The following is a 17228-nucleotide window of genomic DNA, read 5'->3' as shown; positions in this document are numbered from 1 at the left end:
GCAAGGAATCCTTGAGCCGGTGGATCACGCGCGCTGGGAAACGCCCATCGTGACCCCAGTCAAACCAGACGGATCAGTCCGCATCTGCGCGGACTATAAATGCACAATTAATGTCACGCTACAACAAAGCGCATATCCTGTGCCTGTAGTACAGCACTTATTGCACTCGTTGGGGCCAGGAAAGGTATTTGCTAAATTAGACATGGCACAAGCTTACCAGCAGCTGCCCGTAGATAGCGCCACAGCGGAGGCCCAAACTATAGTGACACATAGAGGAGCATTCAAATGCAACCGGCTACAATTCGGTGTGAGTATTGCTCCAGGATTGTTCCAGAGCGTCATGGAACGACTTTTGCAAGGGATACCGGGAGTCGTCCCCTATTTTGACGACATCTTGGTGTCCGCTGCAAACGAGGAGCAATTAAATAAAAGAGTCAGAACTGTTTTGGCCAGAATCAGAGAAAAGGGTCTCCGCCTCAAAAAGGAAAAATGCCAAATTAACGTGCCTAGCGTAGAATTCCTGGGTTATAGAATCGATGGTCAGGGAATACACCCCACTTCAAAGAAAATCAAGGCGATCCAGGACGCCCCCACACCACGAAATCAGACCGAGTTGCAGGCCTTCCTCGGACTACTTAACTTCTACAGCGTTTTTCTGAGGCAGAAGGCGACCGTTGCTGAGCCACTACACCGTTTACTCCAGAGGAACACACCATGGAAATGGGGACGATCCGAAGCTGCAGCTTTTGCCGGAGTAAAGCGCCTGCTCACCACTGACTCACTGTTAGTCCAATACAGCCAGACACTACCGCTGGTATTGACCTGCGACGCCTCACCTTTTGGAGTCGGCGCAGTCCTCAGCCACCGGATGCCCGACGGAAAAGAAGCACCCATCGCCTTCTACTCCAGGACTCTTTCATCGGCCGAGAGGAATTACAGCCAGATGGACAGGGAAGCGCTAGCTGCTGTAGCTGGAGTAAAACGTTTCCACGAATACCTCTACGGCCGCGATTTTGAACTGATTACAGATCACAAACCGCTGTTGGGACTTTTGGCAGGAAACCGCCCCACTCCCGTCTCCCTTTCTCCTCGCATGACCAGGTGGACTGTTTCCTGGCTGCGTACTCATACAAATTAATTCACCGACTGGGTTCCACTCTAGGACATGCAGACGCACTCAGCCGCTGCCCACTACCGGACCATTTGCCAGACCCCACTCCCGAAATACCGGTGCTGCTCATTGATTGTTTGGACTCAGGACCGGTTTCTTCCTACGACGTTGCAAGGTTTTCTTCTAAAGACATGTTAATAAAGCAAGTTCAAACTTGGGTTTGGAGGGGGTGGCCGAAGGGAAACGTGGGCCCGGAATTCAAAGTGTTTTGGTCAAAACGGGATGAGCTCTCAGTGTTACAAGGTTGCTTATTGTGGGGGGATCGAGTTGTTATTCCGTATGCTTTGCGTAGGAATGTATTAGATGCTTTACATGTGGGTCATCCGGGGATTGTTAGGATGAAAGCGTTAGCAAGAAGTTACGTTTGGTGGCCAAACATGGACAAAGAAATAGAGGAATGGGTGGCCACTTGCGACCCATGCCAGGAATCGAGACCAGCACCCCCGGAAGCGCCTGCCACAGAATGGGAGAAGCCTAAAGCACCCTGGTCACGAATACACATCGATTTCGCAGGGCCATTCCAAGGTCAGACTTTCCTTATAGTTGTGGATGCATACTCGAAATGGCTAGAAGTAGTCCTAATGACTTCAACCACGGCAGAGGCAGTCATTAAGGTTCTACGGCGACTTTTCGCCACTCATGGCCTGCCCGACCTCCTGGTCTCCGATAACGGGCCCCAGTTCACGGCCATGCAATTTGAGACATATCTAGCAGGTCAGGGAATTCGGCACGCCCTCGTCGCGCCATTCCATCCGGCATCAAATGGACAGGCGGAGAGAATGGTGCGATTCGCAAAAGAGGCCCTCGCTAGGATGGGTCCAGGTGATTGGCAAACATGCATTGACCATTACCTCTTAATTCAGCATATTACCCCAAGCGCAACGACGGGTAGGAGCCCCGCTGAACTACTCATGGGCCGCCGTCTACGGTCTCACCTGGACTGTCTTCACCCAAATTACTCTGCCACAGCTCCCCCAGACTCCACAAGCAAAATTCGGACCTTTAGCATAGGGGATTCAGTATACGCCCACAACTATGCAGGGGGAACATTGTGGATGCCGGCAAGGGTCATTGGCATCACGGGTCCACGATCGTATCTGTTGGAACTGGAAGATGGGCGGAACTGGAAAAGGCACATCGATCAACTTCGGGGTCGCCTAGCACACTCAGACCTTCGAACCGAAGACGAGAGCTACCTGCCAACGCAAAGTCAGCCACTCGAGAGCCCCATCATAGAGAACTACGACACCTGCGAACCCAGGTCGGAACAAGAGATCGAGCACGAAGCAGAGCAACCCCCAAACAACGTAACCGAGCAGACTCCGGAACGCCCTAGCAACGAAGGCACGAAACCCCCCGAACGTGAAACAGAAAAAGCATCCGATCCTGCAACCACTTCTAACCAACCCGAACTGCGACGCTCCTCCCGAGTAAGGCAAACTCCAACATACCTAAAAGACTATGTTACTAACCGCAACGTTCCGTCTAGGAGGGGAGGGGTGTTAGATATTAACATATATCGTGGCAAGTCTCCTCTCTGGTCCGCTGCTACAGCGGGAAACAGGTATCGTTCTGATTGGTCGAGGGGCGTACCCGATCCCTATAAAAGGGGAACCCTCCGACCACAGAGCAAGCTGGATCACTACTACTACTAATAAAGAGCTGTTAAGTCACTTCGTGTCCGCAGTCTGTTTCTCTCGTTGCCCAGATCTAACAGAAACAATATGGAGGCTGATTGGAAAAGTCCATGTACAAATCAAACCAATTGGTCAGCTGACCCAGAACTGCACACTCTGTGTGTGTTGATTCTGTTCACCAATAAAAAGAAACTTTCTTTCCAATCAGCCTTCAGGTTGTTTCCAGCGTCTTTCTCCCAGCTTGGAACAGAACCAGATGGATTTTCCTTCCTACACTTCCTCTTCTATCACATTTAATATTCCAATGGAGAAGTCCTGGGAACTACACCCAAGGCTTTTTTTTGAGGGGGAGGGTGGCTCTGTGCAGGGTTGGGTTACTGTCGGTTTTACTACCAATCCGCTTTGGCCGCATTTTGCATGCACACGCAAGCTTCACTCGCTTCCACATGCACAGTTCAGTGTAAATTGTTCTTTGCGCATGCGCAGAACAATTTACAGTGAACTGTGCATGCGCAGTCACCACAAAACAACATGGCGGCGACATCAGCGGTGGCGAGGGAACCGGTTCAGAGGCGTGACAAGCCTAGCAGAGCCGCTGGCGGTTCTGTGACCCAGGCAAAAAAAACCACTACCGGTTTGGCTGAACCAGGCCGAACCGGGAACAACCCACCTCTGGCTCTGTGATACTGGGGCTTCAAAACAACAATGTAAGGAATCTGTCTTACCCTCCACCCCCACTCCCACGGAATTCTTATTTCTTGTTCTGGGCCAACACTTAATTCATTACAGATTCATAGAATGAGGAATTCTGAGAGAACCACTTTTGTTTTAGTTTTAAACTAAGGTATCCGTCTTAAGTGATGGATAACAAGAGAATAGATGTTCACGACTGAGGAGTTTCAGCAATCAGAAATGATGAGAAAAGGTAGGCACAAATCTCAGATTAGAAACATAAATCCCTCCAGGGTTTTCTAATGTTTAGAATCTCTCTTGTCAGGACGGGTTGATTATCCATGTGCATCACAGAAATATTAATCTTACAGGAAAGGGCTTTGAATAAGGATGCTAGCTGTCTTATATATTAAGGCTCTATGTTGTGGTGGTGTATGTTGTTGAGAAAGACTGTCAAAAAGGCTGGAAATATCTTTGCTGTCAGGGTTCCAAGTAGCACATCCAATGGAATCAAAACTCCAAAGCATGCATATTCCTCAAAGTATAGATTTATTAGGCATGCCATATTGGCACATTTGGGGAAACCCGACTCAGGTTTCCCCCTGGTTAAAAAGATTTCTTTCCCCTGCCCATGCAGTCCATTACATGGTCTAATCAGGTCACAGTCCAAGGGTCACTTGGTCTCAGATCCCACCTCCTCACACCTGGTGGGAAAGTCCTTGGTTCTCAGAGGAAATAATTTTATTTTGGCTACAACTCCCAGCTATGTCTACCTCCCCACTTCCTGTTCCCACAGTTCAACTCATCTCCGCTGTACTTGTCCTGAAGGTACCAGGGGAAAATGGCTCCAGAACTGACAGTTGCTTCTTTCCACCATGTTTATTCTCCATTCATAGCAGCAGAGGAGTCTAACCCCACAGAGGCACAATTTCTTTCTTTCTTTCTTTGCATTAGAAAGGAATTTGAAATAATTCCTCTTACTGATTAATTTCAAAATGAACGATAACACGGAAGGGCAGCTTTGACAGCAATCACTTGCCTATCTCTTCCACAATTTATGATAATGAAGCTCACTATCTACAATTTATTTTCACTTAAACGAGTCCTCTGAATCTCCCCAAATTTCCGAGTGCAGCTTGTTTTATTTTCTTTCTTTCATTTAAGTGCAATGGAAGTTCAGGTCATGAAGTTGTCACTCAAAAATGAAGTTGACAGCTTTGATGCAATCTGCTGGCAAATTCCACCCATAAAGGGAATCTTTCAGCTTGTAGGGAGGACTGAGCCAAAAGGGCAGAGTGTGATGGATGGGGGACTTCCAGAGGAGGGATGGTGACTTGAAGATAGCTAGATGAAAGTGGAGTTAATGACCTTGGTGAAGATCAAGAAACTGGCGAGTAGACTAATTCTTTGGAACCTCTCTGGATAAAGAGGGGACCATGGGAGATTGCCCAGATGAGCTCCAGACAGCTGCTCCTTACAAGCAGAACACAGGACAGTCGTTTTCCATGGGTTTGAGTGCTGGGAGATGATGGGATTAGCCATTTTGTTCACAACTGCAGCAGATACTTTTAAAGGACTGTCAGTTCACAAGCTTCACTTTCTAATTGCTTTTGGAAATCGCTCATTAGCTAATGCTAAGGTATTATTTATTTAAAACATTTATGCAGCAACTCATCTTTCCATCAACTCTGGGCAGCTCCCACTAAAAAATTAAAAGACATTTAAAATCACATCGAAACTATAAAATTCAAGGAATTAAAAATTAATGACATTATTTCTTTATATATTTCTTCTTTTATTATATTCTTTTCTGTTTCTTCTTTTTCTTTCTTTTTGCACTTTTTACTCCTTCCTATTCTCTTTTTTTTTAAGCTTAGTTGCTATTAGATTTTACTATTATAAACTGAATTCTTAAATATATGCATTTTTAAATATATATGAAAGATGTTGAAAAGAACTAGGCATGCTTAGCCTAAAGTAGCAAAGGTAAAGGGGGAATGCAGTAGCAGTCTTCTAAAATGGGAAGGCTTGTGAAGGGAAGCAGATGAAGAGCCTTAGAAAGGGACAAAAAAATAAATATAAGAAGCCACAAATTTTAATGGATGTGGCCAATGCAACAGTGAGACGCAAATTTAAAAATGACTAAATTTCTTGTTATTGAGTCTTAGATCTCCTTTCAAACCATCCCCCCAACTGTGTTTTAGGATTATGAAAGCCAATTACAGATAGTCTTCAACTTACAATAGTTCATTTAGTGACTGTTCACAGTTACAACGGCACTGAAAGAAAGTGACTTATGACCGTTTTTCACAGTTACGACATTTGCAGCTTCTCCACAGTCATGTGATCAAAATTCAGGTGCTTGGCAAGTGGTTCATACCTATGACCATTGCTGGGTGCCAAAGTCATGTGACCACCTTTTGCGACCTTCTGACAAGCAAAGTCAATGGGGAAGCCAGATTCACTTAACGACTGGGTGACTATTTATTTATTATTTAACAGTCAAATACAAATGGAAGCCACTAGGTTCAAATAATTAACAATCAATTAAAACAATTAAAACAGTTAAAAACCCCAAAATTTACGTATAAAATATTAAAATATTAAAATTGCCAGGGAGGTTAGAAAGTTCTAGTTAAGCCAGGCCGGCTAGTTGGAACAGGTGGGTCTTGAATTTCGTGCGGAAGGAGCGGAGATCGGTCGTTGTCCTGATATCTGGGGGGAGGTCATTCCAAAGGGCTGGGCCCATCACAGAGAAGGCCCTACTCCTGGGCGCCGCCCTCTGACACTGCCTGGTGGACGTCACCCGGAGGTGTCCCTCTCTGTGAGAGCGAATTGGTCGCAGGGATGTATGGGGCAGAATGCGATCCCGCAGATAGCTAGGTCCTGTGCCATGGAGCGCTTTGAAGATGGTAACTATCACCTTGAAGCGCACCTGGTAGACCACAGGGAGCCAGTGCAGCTCGCGCAGGAGAGGTGTTATATGGGAGAACCTCATTCTCCCCATGATTGCCCGCGCGGCCGCATTCTGGACCAGTTGCAGTCTCCGGACTAACTTATCAACTGCAGTGATTCACTTAATAAGTGAGGCAGGAAAAGTGGTAAAATGGAGCAAACTCACTTAATACATGTCTCACTTAACAACAGAAATGTTGGGCTCAACTGTGGTCATGAGTCAAAGACTTGTTAGTTAATGGGGAAGTTGTGTCCGACCCATTGCGACCCCATGGACAACATTCCTCCAGGGCTTCCTGTCCTCTACCATCCTCTGGAATCCACTTAAGCTGCCGCTGACTGCTTCAGTGATTCCATCCAGCCACCTCATTCTCTCCCGTCCCCTTCTTGTTTTGCCCTCAATCTTTCCCAGCATTAGGCTCTTCTCCAGTGAGTCCTTCCTTCTCATTAGGTGGCCAAAGTATATGAGTTTCATCTTCAGGATCTGGCCTTCTAAAGAGCAGTCAGGATTGATCTCCTCTAGGACTGACCGGTTTGATCGTCTTGCAGTCCAAGGGACTCGCAGGAGTCTTCTCCAGCACCATAGTTCATAGGTCAAAGACTACCTGTGCATAGAAACGAAAGTGTATTTTCAATAGATATTTTAGCCAAATCAATCTCCTCCATTTTTTTTACTGCACTAGGTTCAAAATAAAACACTGTTCTATATATTTTGTAGCAAGGTATGCCTGAACTGTTTTGGCCCTTGAAAAAGGAAAAGTATGGAAATATTTGTCTGTGCAAATAGAGCTGAATATATTGTTAGGCTTGGAGAGCAAAGCTCACAGATTTGGGAGGAGGTGAGATAAAATAAAGATCTTTCTTCTCCAGGTTGTGCATTTTGTGCCAGAAAAGTTATGCAATTGAATTATATAATAAGCTGAGTGGACAAAATTGTGTAAGCTAATTCATAATGCTGCAGGAGCAGCATCTAGTGGCAGAGGAAACTAACCTTTAAGTTTATTACTTTTTTCAGATGCCTCAGTTAGTTAGTGTGCAGAACAATGAAAACTATGTTTTGTGTTATGGTATATCAGCAATAATGGTTTTATTTTTAACTTAAGTCATTTTTAATCTTAGTACTATTACGTGGTCTGTTAATCATTTTTCTATTTTAATTTCTGCTATTTATCAACGATCAGCTGATTGTTTGATTTCTACCTTGTTTTACTGTGTTTTTGAAACCAGTATGATTGTGCAGCTGGTATCAGTTAGCTAAGAGCATTTCACAGCATGTTTTGGCTTTACAGTTCAAATCTCCTGTTGTGGTCCTCCTGTGGTCACCAAACATGGGCAACAACAGAGAGCACCATGAGCTGTTCAGTGCTCCATGCTGAACAAAAAGAAGTGTGCAAAACCAGGAATGCTGAAAATGGAAAAGAAATAAATTGTTACCAGTAAGGGTGGATATGGTTCTGCATGAGCCTGAAGAAAGAGGCAGCTGCATTAATAAGCTACTCTTAAAAGTCTAATACTTTGGAACCCTGAAAAAAGATGTGCCAGCTTAATGAATAACAGAGCATTGTTTTGTTTTCAGGTCTAAAGCAATTCTTCCAAATTATTTTTGAAATATGTATAGAGTTGTTAGCACATATAGTGTATGAATAATTGCTTAAGACCTTACAAGAGCAAAAGTGGTATCCATCCTTTAGGGTAGACTAGACAAGCAAACCAAAAATTATGTAGACCAATATTACTTTCAATTGTACATTTATAGTATCAGAATCTTGCAAATCTGAAAGGAAAAGTCTTGTCTAAAATACATATTACATGCATATTACATTCCTGTTCCAGACTCCTTTTATTTGATTGCTGCATTACTTTCTTCCTCTATTATGAAAGTACCTTGTTGAAAAAAAATATCAATATATTATCTCTTTGGCTTTGCAAATTTTGCAGTGGACTATAAATTGAAACAGAAGGAATGCATAAATTCTACTTATAGCAGTAGATACCATCTGCTCAGAGTATGATGCTGATAATGCTGATCACCCAGACAAATGTACATACAGTAGTTGTATGTGCTAGCACCTCTCCACACATTTCAAAAATAATTTTGAAGAATTGTTTTGGACCTTATGAAAATAAAGTGATGTTCTGCTATTGATTAAGCTGACAGATCTTTTTTTCAGGGTTCCAAATTATTAAACTTTTAAGAGTAGTTTATTAATGCAGCTGCCTCTTTCTTCAGGATCATGCAGAACCATACCCACACTTTCAAAATACGGTTTATTGGACAGTATATATTTATTATTTATTTTATTTTATTTGATTTCTAGACCGCCCCCTCTCCCCGAAGGGACTCGGGGCGGTGTACAGGTACCAAATTAAAAACCATACAAATAATCATAAATATAGTTAAAATCGAATTAAACTTTAAACCCCTGTACAAATTTATAAAAATTAAAAACTTAGCCTAAGACCAAAATTTAAAAATACAGACTGAGGTGGGAGAGCTGGAATTAGGCCAAGCCGGCTAGATTAAACAGGTGGGTTTTGAGCTTCTTACGGAAGGAGCGGAGGTCCGTGGTTGTTCTAATATCAGGGGGAAGGTCATTCCAGAGGGTCGGGCCCATCACAGAGAAGGCCCTTCCCCTGGGCACCGGCCGCTGGCACAGCCTAGTGGACGGCACCCGGAGGAGTCCCTCTCTGTGTGAGCGAATCGGCCGAAGGGATGTGTGGGGCAGGATACGATCCCGCAAATAACTAGGCCCTGTGCCATGGAGCGCTTTGAAGATGATAATCAGCACCTTGAAACGCACCCGAAAAGCTACAGGTAGCCAGTGCAGCCCGCGCAGGAGAAGTGTTACGTGGGAGTATCTAGCGACTCCCAAGACTGCCCGCGCGGCCGCATTCTGAACCAACTGCAGTCTTCGGGTGCATCTCAAGGGGAGCCCCATGTAGAGAGCGTTACAATAGTCTAGCCGGGACGTCACAAGCGCATGGGTGACTGTGCGAAGGGCGTTCCGGTCCAATAGGCGCACCAGGCGAACCTGGTGAAATGTCCCCCTTGCCACGGCTGTCACATGGTCGTCCATTGACAGCCGGGCATCTAGGAGGACGCCCAAATTGCGTACCTGATCCACGGGGGCCAGATGTTCGCCCCCAATGGCCAGTGATGGAATCAGCTGGTTGAACCGGGGTGCCGATATATGTGTTCTATTAATATACATTAATAGCTTTCTTGGAGGTAAGAATTGTCCTTCAATGTGGTTAGTTCAAACTCAAACACAGAAAGAAGACAACAGGTCTCATCACCAATTTCCTAGGTAAGGTCATCAGCTGGCATGATGTAAATCAGTATGTTGATGATACCCAACTCTACATCTCTACCTTAGCCCAATCAAGCAATGCTATTGAGATTCTTTCCAGTCTCTGTGGAGGTTTGGATGGGGGAAGAAAAGGCATTAGTCCAACCTGATAGGATTGAACAGCTGTGTGTTTTGAGGACACCAGACCTGATGTGCAATTTGGGAGGTCTTTTGGAGTTATGAGTCCTACTCAAAGAACAAGTGTGGATCATGGCCTTGTTTATGGTGACTAATACCTTAACCACCTCTCATTTGGATTAATGTGATGTGTTCTAAATGGGGGTTGCTCCTGAAGAGCATTCAGAAGCTGCAGCTGGTCTGGAATGTAGCAATGTGGACAGTTTATGACATTTCATGATATGCTTATTTAACACAACGGCTTTGTGACTAAGTGTGACATAATAAACTGTTTCCAATTGTTTCTGCTTATGCCACCAGATCTCTGCATTTTTTAAAAATATCTAGCAATATCATCTTTTTTAATCCAGGCATTTTTAGTAACAGCAGAAGATCACACCCCTGGAGACTCAAATGTCTCCCTCTCCCAGGTAGCCTTTCATAAAGCACTCAAACCCTGTGTGTTTCCTCTGGGATCCAAATGAGCTCTGTTGGTTGTTATTGTTTTTCATTGCTGTTTTTTGCATGGTAAATTGGGAATGCGTTTTCTTGACCCTAGATTGGTTGTTCAATTTTATTGTTTTGTTTCAACTTCTTGTATATCACCAATGTGGTGAGCATTGAGCAGCAATGTAAAATGGATGAATACTTGTTCAGCAGAAAAAAACTATTTAATTGCTTGATAGTGACATAGAGGAAGGTGACACATCATGGCTCAGGAAATAAGCATCCCTGAGGTAGAATCCAAATCCTAAAAATGTTATTCTCTGTTTCTACACAAATTTCTATCTATCTACTGGAGAATTTAACATGAAGATACCACATTAATGTCTGTAACATCGTGATTTCAAAGAAAAGTTGTACTGTATTGTCAAACACTAGATGGCAACCTGAGACCAGACAAATGACTGACTGCACAGTTCACTGAAAATGACACACAAAAGCATGGAAAGCATGTCAGCTACACACCTCACAAATATACATACATACATACATACATACATACATACATCTTATAGTCTTAGATTTTATTTATATGCATACATATGCATACAGGAGGGAGGAAACAGGTTGCTTCACAGCTGCACCCTCGTCATTTTGCCCCTTTGCTATGATGATATAACACAGTTGAGTTCACAGCATAAAATGGAATGCTTGATTTTTGGCTTAGTTAAAATATCATGGGTTGTGTGTGAACCCTTGATTATGCATAGAGTATTATATGAATCCCTGCAGCTGTGATCTAGGCAATAGCTTTGGCCTTATGTGAATCTTGCTAGACAGTATTAAGAAGATGTGTTTGGTCTAGTGCAGGGTTGCCAAACTCGCATCATCGTGGCGGCGTCACATGATGTATCAGGGCTTTTTTTCTCCTTCGCTGAACCAGGTGTGGGCGTGGCCAGCAGGTGACACATCTGGCCTGTGGGCCGGGAGTTTAACAGCCCTGGTCTAGTGGTTAAGTACTAGGCTAGAAAACAGCCTAGTTTTCTAGGCTAGTTTGCCCATAAAAGCCAGCTGGGTGACTTTGGCCAGTCCCTTTCTTTTAGTCCAACCCACTTCATATGTTTGTTTGTTTGTTTTTATTGGATTTATATGCCGCCCTTCTCCCAAAGGACTCAGGGCGGCGTACAACATTAAAAAACACACATCCCAAAAGTTAAAAAGAAATTAAATACATATCCAAAAAAAACCCACCAAATTTATAGGACAATACATTTAAAAATGAGTTAAAATTAACAGGCCAGGCTGGCTTGCTGGAAAACCCAACTTTTTAGGGCACGTCGGAAGGACCAGAGGTCAGGGATTATGCGAAGCTCCGGGGGCAGCTCATTCCAGAGGGAAGGCGCTCCCACAGAGAAGGCTCTCCCCCTGGGGGTCACCAGCCGACACTGTCTGGCCGACGGCACCCTGACGAGGCCAACTCTGTGGGATCGTACTGGATGGTGGGAGGCTACTGGTGGCACATATGGTGGTGGTTGTAGCGAAAATAGGAGGAGAAAGATGTTTTGGATGTGTTTGCTGCCTTGTGTTATTTGTAAAATAAAGTGGGATCCAACTAAATAAATAGTCCCAGCTAATGCCAAACTTAATTGTAAATAGAAATGCATTTTTTTCATTCTTAAATCAGGGGCAAGAATCAGAGCTCCATAAAGCCAGCTTAGTGTCACTTCATACAATTACACGTAACAAATATTGGTTTCCCAGCACATAAAATGGTTGCTCAGCATCAGAATGGTCAGAGAGGAATAAGTGTAATAAAATGATTTATTAAAGACTTCCAGTCTTTTAACAAGTTGCTTTTAAAGAAGCATGTATCATTTCAGCTTTGTGAATGCACTGGAAAATAAACACTTGTATGGCACTTGGGCAGGTTGTCTCTAGTAGTAATCATAATGGATAAAGATGGTGTCACAGATTCTTTTTTAAATCATACCCAAATGGACCTTGATAAAGTTTGTATATCTCCCTATAAGAGATGGGGAGACTTTTTATTTTGTAAAACAAAGGAATGTCATAAAAATAATGTGTAAGCTTACAAAAATATATATGAATGCTTCCTGTTACTATGTCTCCTATATTCTAATTCTATTGCTATTACTTCTACACAGTATTATTACTATAACAACTGCCTCTATACTATACTTTACTTCTATACTATATACTATTACTATTAGACAGGTAGTTCTCAACTTATAACAGTTTATATAGTTCAGATTTTCCTGTCCCTTAGAGAGTCACAATACAGATTTGTATGACACTTGAATTCAGTTAACATTTGGGTTGGGTTTCAGAAAGAGCACAATGGGCTTAGTGGGATATGTTGATATGTACAGGATGTATAGTATTTTTCAGAGTATTAGACACAATTTTCCTCCCTAAAAGAGGGTGAAAATTTGGGCGTGTCTTATACACCGAATGTAGCCTTATCCACCCGCACCCTTTGGCCTCTGCATGTTGCATTTTAGACCTGTTCCAGGCTGCAGGGATTGCCACAGACCACTGCCCCCTCGGCGCACATGCTCACAACCAGCAATCCTGTTGCTAAAGTTGACCTTTGGCAACAGCTGATTTGGGGTATTCAGGGAGGCTGATCCACCCGCCAATCAGCTGCTCTTGCTGAATCAGGCTGTTTGCTAAGGATGCTAGCCAGATGAATACCAATGGATGCTGGTAGGTAGAGGCAGAATTTTTTTTCTTATTTTCCTCCCCCAAAACTAAAGTGCATCTTATACTCTGGAGCATCTTATACTTCAAAAAATATCGATAATCATAAAGCAGTATAATTGTCATTCAGCAACTGGCAAAGAATTCGGCTCATGCATCCTTTTGACCATGCTACTGGGGAATTCTGGGAAGTCTCAGCTCACTGGGTCCACAAGAGCATAAAATTCACTCACATATACTCTTTGTCATCTTCATATACCACAGTGGCATCTTTATTTTTCTTTGAAGCAACTTTAAAAGTAAGGCTGAGAGATGTGCAGGGAGCATTAAGATCTAAGGAACTACTTTAAGCAAGCAAATAAACAGGGCTTCAATTTGAGAATAAATCATTTACATTCTGTGGGGCAAATGGGAATATAATACAAGGAGAAATCAGAAATACATTAGTAGCAACTTGGGCCATTTCACAGTTTCAACAAATTGCAAACTATTATTGATTTTTATACATAAGGTGCGAAAAAAGAATTACCAAACTTTTCAGGAGACTGAAAAACCAATATCGACCAGCCAGCAATGACATTTAGGAGAGCGATGCTTAGCTGATGAAAATAAATAGCAGTAAAATAGCTTCTCACTTGTAATTTTTATCTAATATTGTATGAGCTCGGTAGCTCTTTTAGAGTATCAGCTCATGAATCATTGTTGTGGAGAAACATGCATGGAATGAATAAAGGGTGATTTCAGACAATAGCATACTTGAGCTACTGAGACTATCCACTTGATGCAGGAGTTTGCTCTCCGATTAAACTCTACCACGAATGAGAGCACCTTTCCCTACACAGATGCTTTGATCTAGTTGGAGAACTCATGCGAGGCAGCTATAGGTTAGACAATTAATCCATCTTGTTCACTCAGCCTGGCAGTAGCTCCCCCTGGACTAAATCAGAGAGCTTTCCTATGAGATGCTATTTTACCTGATAGTCTTTTCTTGGTATGAAAACAGGACTTTAAAGGTGATCACCAACACTTTGAAATGGACCCGAAGCAGACTGGCATTCAATGCAGTTGGCAGAGCAGTAGCATTACAGGGGCCATTCTTGGGCCCCCCATAGCTGCCCTCAGTCCCACACTCTGCACCTAGTTGCAGCCTCTGAATGCTCTTCAAAGGTAGTCCCCTGCAGACTACATTAAAACAGGCCAGCCATGAGGTGACTAGGGATTGAACGAATGAGTGTAGGAAAACTTGATCCAGGAAGGGCCACAACTGGAGCACAACATGAAGTTGTGCAAAGGCTCTCCTAGCCATAACTCCAACCATGATAAATACATGTCAGTTGCTAAGCATCTAAATTTTGTTCACGTGACTACCAGGATGTTGCAATAGTTTTCAGTGTGTAAATGGTCATAAGTCACTTTTTCAGTGCTAGTGTAACTTTAGTCACTACATGAATGACTACATACATGAACTCAATTTTGTATTAAATACTCTCCTATTTCTCTTTCAAATTAAGCATGACTGTAGACTTTATACTATCACTGGGGATAATGGAATGTTGCAATAGGAGAAACGTCATGAGCTACAATACTCTGAACATACATACATACATACATACATACATACATACATACATACTAGTATAAAGTCTACAGTCATGCTTAATTTGAAAGAGAAATAGGAGAGTATTTAATACAAAATTGAGTTCATGTATGTAGTCATTCATGTAGTGACTAAAGTTACACTAGCACTGAAAAAGTGACATGCACACATATATACACACATACATACATAACCCTGTTTCCCCGAAAAATAAGACAGGGTCTTATTTTCTTTTGACCCCCAAAATAAGCGCTTGATCTTATTTTTGGGAAGGTCTTATTATTTTTGAGTTGCAGGAGGTGGTGAGCTTGGTCACCTCATGGCTGCTGCTGTGTTGCAATATTTTCAGGGAGGGCTTATTTTTGAGGGAGGGATTATTTTAGCGCATGTGCTCAAAAGCCCGATTGGGCTTATTATCTGGGGAGGTCTTATTTTTGGGGAAACAGGCTATATATAAGAATAAGAAGCCAGGAAAAAGTCAGCAGCTTACAAAGATATTGCCTCTTTCAAAGCCGGATTTGAAAATAACCAGTCTCCACCATCCAAAATTCTGTAACTGATGTTTGTTGATTAGATCTAAATTATTTTTGATCTCCAGAGTCTGAAATGGTGATTTGTCTTTGTGAAATCCTGAAGAAGGTGAAACATTCTTCTAATAGAAAAGGCATTAACTGAATGGCGGGGGGGACGGGACACTCCGAAGAAGCCGATTTCTGCCTGGCTTTACTCATTTGGTTTCCATGTATCAATTTAATTTCACCCATGGGGGTAATAAAGTACCGTGGCTGTATATTTTTGTAAACACCATCTGATTTAGAGAGTGGCAATTTCTCTTAACAATCAAAACTTGAATAAGGCACAGGTTGGTTTGAAGAAACAAGTCAGCAACACAATTTAAGAAAGAACTGAGGCGTGTAATTGAGTTTGTTGGGATAATTGTATTTTAGGATAGATAGCATTTTTAATTTTTTTTAATTGCTAGCAAGCCTTGTATTTAGGGTGCTGATTAATTCTATTAGGGGAATTAATTAGATAGGGAGGAAAGATGCATGTTATAGATTACATCTAAATCATTGTAAACACTGTACCTATTTTTGCTTGGCTAATTTTCTGTGTGGGGGTCAGGCAGGATAGTTGCGTGTGGTCTGAATTAATGAAAGAAGAGGGGTATATATTTCTGAAACATTTAAGTACTACAGCTGTATAAATTATTTTTATAAAAAATTAGATTAAAAATAAATGACAGCTGTGTCAAATATTTTAAGTTACAGTTTGTCTTTCCTTCAAGAACTGAGGTTGGAATACCTAACATTTCCTTCTGATTTATCGTTTATTTATTACTAGTTGATAACCCAGCATTGCCCAGATTTTTATTTATAGGGGGAAAATATCCGGACCAAACGTAATTTCTAATGTTGAATTGTCTCCCTTACCAGGGAGAGCCCCCTTGTGGAGTACTGTGAAACTGTTACCATTGCACTGTACAGTAGAAGCCATTTTATGGCAGTACAATAGAAGCCATTTTAAGGCACAACAGGCTGTATCTTAACAGTTTTAGGGGAGTCTAACCCCCACAATATTTTTTTTCAAGAGAGTAAGTCATCTGTGTACCAAGTTTGGTTGAAATGGCTCAAGGCGTTCCAGAGTTATGCTGGAACACACACACACACACACACACACACACACACACACACAGCGTGCCATATGTATGTATGTATGTATGTATGTATGTATGTATGTATGTATGTATGTATTTATATATGTAAAATGTATTAGCTGCTCATCTTGCCACATGGTAACTCTGAGTTGCTTACAATATTAATAATTTTCAATATTACAATATTAAAAAAATAAAACAATAATTCATAATAATATAAATACAATACTGCAAAATCAACCTGGATAAAAAAGTATGGGATTTAGGAGCTCAAAGGGGAGAACAAAGCACTTCCACTTCCTATTTTTCCTCAAGACAACAACCCTGTGTAGTAGGCTAAATGAAGAAGAATGCCCTGAAATAATGCATCACATTTTTTGTGCCTGCATATGAACTTGTCCCTGAGTCTCCCTATTCATAGCCCACCCCTTAAACTACCAGCCCACAGTAGCTCTCCTACATTTGCATGGGTGATCACAGAGGGACTAGAATTAGCTGGAAGCTAAATTTGAAAAACACTTTGTCTTGGGTTGCAAACTTTAATCTACAAGGTCATATGGACCCTGAATTGTAGGGTTGCTGTTAACCACACTTTCCTTGATTTCTCCAGCTTGCATCATAGATCCAACAAGCCCTGGGCTGTGGAGAAAAGGATTGTGAACTCACTGGCATGTTATAATTTTTAATAGTTAATTATTAATAACTAGTAATATAACTATTGATTATTAATAGTTAATAGTTTTTCTATTCCCTGGAGATGTTAATGGAGATTTTTAGTCACCCAGGTAATGGTGGTCCCAAGGTGCTTTTTTTCCCCCCAAGAAGCAACTGGATTTTCTGATTTTCATCCAAGAAGCGAAAGGTCTTCAAAGAAAAAACAGAAAGTCCAGTTGCCTCTTGAAAAAGA

The 17228-nt window shown here is 42.2% G+C and overlaps 1 long non-coding RNA gene across 1 annotated transcript in view; it reads left to right on the top strand.

Annotated features, from left to right (window-relative positions):
* LOC309384585 overlaps positions 1-16991 on the top strand; it is a 131215-nt gene extending 114224 nt beyond the window's left edge. Inside the window, exon 4 of the long non-coding RNA XR_014174082.1 lies at positions 16932-16991. This is a non-coding gene — a long non-coding RNA (uncharacterized lncRNA). The remainder of the gene's footprint in view (positions 1-16931) is intronic.
* The last annotated feature ends 237 nt before the right edge of the window (positions 16992-17228 follow it).

This window comes from Natrix helvetica (genome assembly GCF_964273705.1).
Source record: "Natrix helvetica genome assembly, chromosome: 1".
In the NCBI taxonomy this organism is placed as follows: domain Eukaryota; kingdom Metazoa; phylum Chordata; class Lepidosauria; order Squamata; family Natricidae; genus Natrix; species Natrix helvetica.
Note: the sequence above shows the minus strand (reverse complement) of the source record. Positions and strands in the feature narration are given on the sequence as shown.